The sequence below is a fragment of the Garra rufa genome, unplaced genomic scaffold (assembly GCF_049309525.1).
Source record: "Garra rufa unplaced genomic scaffold, GarRuf1.0 hap1_unplaced_004, whole genome shotgun sequence".
Taxonomy (NCBI): Eukaryota; Metazoa; Chordata; class Actinopteri; order Cypriniformes; family Cyprinidae; genus Garra; species Garra rufa.
The window spans coordinates 630913-635165 of record NW_027394279.1 but is presented as its reverse complement, the minus strand read 5'-3'; the positions used below and the strand labels follow the sequence as shown (position 1 = coordinate 635165).

General features: G+C 44.5%; 1 long non-coding RNA gene across 1 annotated transcript; it reads left to right on the top strand.

Moving 5' to 3' along the window:
• The first annotated feature begins 1657 nt into the window (after window positions 1-1657).
• On the top strand, window positions 1658-2854 carry LOC141312696 (uncharacterized). Its single transcript, XR_012349254.1, has 2 exons — window positions 1658-2556; window positions 2641-2854. It is a non-coding gene; the product is annotated as an uncharacterized lncRNA (long non-coding RNA).
• The last annotated feature ends 1399 nt before the right edge of the window (window positions 2855-4253 follow it).

Sequence of the window (4253 nt, the reverse complement as noted above, 5' to 3'; positions counted from 1 at the left end):
CAACGACGTAAGAGGGTTAACAACAGAGGAGAAGTTTTTGCAAAAACTGCGATAATAACCCGCCATACCGAGGAATCTCCGCAACTCTCGACGAGTAGTGGGAACTGGAAACTCCAAAATAGCCGTGACCTTCGCCTCTACGGGACGGACTTGGCCCTGTCCAACCTCTTTCCCGAGGTACGTGACAGTTGCTTTGCCAAATTCGCATTTTGCCAAATTAAGTGTGAGAGAAGCATTCGAAAGACGTTCAAACACCATTCTTAACGAAGACAAATGTTCTTGCCAGCTCATAGTATAAATAACCAAATCATCGAGATACGCACTGCAATTTGGAATGTCAGACAACACTATATTTACAAGACGCTGAAATGTCGCAGGCGCGTTTCTCAAACCGAAAGCCATTGACGTATATTGCAGAAACGTGTCTGGCGTTACAAATGCTGAAATTTCAGAAGCTCGAGAAGTAAGTGGAACTTGCCAGTAACCTTTTAACATGTCTAATTTACTGACAAAACGAGCAGAACCTACATTATCGACACAGTCCTCCATACGCGGCAATGGATAGCTGTCAGGCACAGTGACTGCGTTCACTTTCCGGTAATCTGTGCAGAATCTGAACGTTCCGTCAGGTTTAGGAACAAGGAGACACGGGGAACTCCAGGGACTAGAACTAGGTGTTGCCAAACCATTTTCTAACAGGTAATTCACCTCTTGGCGCATTACAGATCTTTTAGCTGCGTTTAGGCGATAAGCATGCTGCTTTATAGGGCGAGCGTCACCCACATTTATATCATGCTGTAAAACGGTTGTCTGTTTAGGAACATCACTAAATAGACAGTTAAAATCAGATAGTAATTTAACAATATCCGATTTCTGCTCAATAGACAAATGCTTAAGGTACGGGCTTAGATTGTTTAATATTTCCGAATTTGCCAACCTTGCGCCCTGCTGAGGGGCGTTGCGAAGTACCACATCATCCCCGTCAGCGGCCAAAACCTGAAAAGACGGCTCCAGCTCCGCGGCTATGGCAACAGAAGAAACAGCAGGCTCTGTATTCTGTGACACGACTTTTCGCTTTGTCTTTTCTCTACTATAGTAAGGCTTTAACATATTTATGTGACACACACGAGTTTGACGTTTCCTGTCAGGGGTATGGATCACATAATCAGTTTCACTCACTTTCTTTTTTACAACATAAGGACCGAAGAATCTAGCAGAAAGGGATGAACCTGACACCGGTAAAAGTACAAGTACTTCATCACCAGGCGTGAAAGAACGCGCAACAGCCTTTTGATCATACTTGCGCTTCATACCTTGCTGAGCACTAGCTAGAGACTCTTTAGCTAGCGCACATGCAGAGTGTAAACGCTCACGAAATGTACTAACATAATCTAATATGTTAGTTTTTAGACTTGATTCAATAGACAGCATGTGTTCTTTTAAAACCTTTAGCGGTCCCCTCACCTGATGTCCGAATACCAACTCGGCCGGGCTGAAGCCGAGAGATTCTTGTACGGTTTCCCTCACAGCAAATAGAACTAAGGGAACTCCCTCATCCCAATCCCTAGCAGTGTCCAGACAGTACTTCCTAAGCATAGACTTGAGCGTTTGATGAAAACGTTCAAGAGACCCTTGGCTTTCTGGATGATATGGACTTGATACGCGGTGAGAAATCGCAAGTGATTGTAGTACCTGTTTAAAAAGTTTAGATAAAAAATTTGTCCCTTGATCACTTTGTACTATCCTAGGCAGACCGAACGTAGAAAAGAATTTTACCAGCGCCTTGGTGATGACGGGAGCGGTGATTTTTCTTAGTGGAATTGCTTCCGGAAATCTGGTGGCTACACACATTATTGTTAATAAAAATTGATTACCCGTTTTAGTTTTAGGCAATGGGCCCACGCAATCAACAATTATGTGCTCAAAAGGCTCCCCGACTACCGGTATGGGAAACAGTGGGGCAGGTGGAATCACCTGATTTGGCTTCCCAACTATTTGGCACGTATGACAAACGCGACAATATTTTACTACATCTTTTTTCAAACCTGGCCAAAAGAAGTGTCTTAAAATTCGGTTGTATGTTTTCGTAATTCCTAAATGACCAGCCAACTGGTGATCATGTGCAAGACATAAAACATGTTGACGATAAGGAGACGGAACAACAACTTGGTATACAACATTCCCCTCAAAATCTGTATCCGTCTTCGAACACCATTTCCTCATCAACAAATGATTGTCAACGAAATACGCACATTTCATGTCCTTAACACTGTCAGAAGAAACAGCAGAATTAAAGAGCGTAACAAGAGACGTGTCCTCCTTTTGCGCAGCGAGTATTCGCTCTCGTGACACAGGAATCTTTAACATATCTGCTTCAGATACAGGTACAATGGGACTCTCTAGATTCTCTACTGATTGCCTTTTTAAGGATACCACCGTATCCACTGCCTCCTCCTCAGCAAGGAGAGGAGAAAAGAACGAATCAGACAAATCTACCACGTCACCCGACTTACGCGACTGAGCGCGCGTAACAGCGCACGCAGGGAAAACATCAGGGTAAGTGCTAGACAAATCTGAGTGATAACAAACATCTGGTTTATCAACAACTTCTAAAACAGGCATTACTTTTCCCCCTGCCAGGTCATTACCAAGAATAAAATCAACGCCTTTCACCGGGAGTGACGGAAGCACAGCCACTCTTACAAACCCTTTACACAAGTCACTCTCAAGATGTATACGATGCAGCGGTGCTTTTATGCAGCCCATCTCAATGCCTTGTACGATTACACTTGAGCCACAGGAAGTGTCATCCGACAACCGTAACTTATCTGCAACAATAAAAGATTGCAAAGCACCAGTGTCCCTAAGCATGGTTATTTCTACCTGATCCTCATGATTTCCCGATAGGGAAATTAACCCTTTCAAGATAAAAGGTCGATAGCTAACATCCACAGTTTTATCAGTCGGTGCAGTAACAGCCGTTTTCAGAGTTTTCACGAACCCTACACTTTTAGTTTGTGATTTTCTTTTCAAAACCGGGCAGTCAACTACGATATGTCCCTGCTTATGACAATAAAAACATTCTCGTTCCTCACGAGCGTGAGATGGACTAGATTTGGAACGACCGGCCTGTGATTGAGGAGGGACAAACTGGGTTTTCTCCGAACGTGCAGGTGCAAAGACAGTTTTGTGGGTTAAAACAAACTCGTCCGCTAAAACAGCTGCATGCGACAACGAAGTCACCTTCTGTTCATTAAGGTAAACCACAACTCGCTCTGGCAAGCAATTTTTAAACTCCTCCAATAAAACAAGCTCTCGCAGCGAGTCAAAATCAGTCACTTTACTTGCTGTGCACCATTTGTCAAATAAAATTCCTTTCTCCCTCGCAAACTCGACGAATGTCTGGGTGGAATTTTTCTTATGCATTCTAAACCTCTGTCTATAAGCCTCTGGAACAAGCTCATACGCTCTGAGAATGGCAGATTTAACACACTCGTATTTCAAACTATCCTCTAATGACAAAGTAGAGCAGACCTCCTGTGCTTTGCCAAACAACTTGCATTGCAGAAGTAGTGACCAAACTTCTCTAGGCCATCGAAGAGAAGTAGCTATGCGCTCAAACGCACAAAAGTATGAATCTACTTCTGATTCTCGAAATTGAGGTACCAACGAAATGTGCTTACTCACATCAAAGGTGCTCTGGGATGAATCAGTCGGCGGGGAAGCACTAGCAACTTGCGTCGGGCTTGACGGTGCAGCCGGGCTGGAAGCAACCTTCATCGCTTCCAGATCGAGCTGTCGCAACTTTACTTGCGTATCAGCCTCAATCTCGAGTTTACGTACTTCCAAACGCAGATTAATTTCAGCCTGACGTGTTTGGGCTTTCTCTTGCGCCTCATATTGTAAACGGGCTAGGCGGACTTTCAGTCGCGCGTCCTCTCTGGAACCAGAGGAAAACGGTGAGAACGGTTCAAAGGGTGGCAAGCCGGCTTTCGCATCGGCCAACACCTCCGCGTCAGCATCAGCTCTACCACTCAAATGATCCTCCTCAGCCCCAAGGCTAAGATGCGCCCCAGCAACGTCACCCAGGCCTAAACTTCCGCCAGTCTCATCCCCAGCACTTGATAGAGGAAGAACATTTGTCTCACTCAAATTCTGCAAAAGCTTGCTTTTTACTTCTGCTTTGCGACTCTGTTTATTCACAATAATCTGATAGTGGTCAGCTATCAACAATAAGTCTTGCTTCCTACACA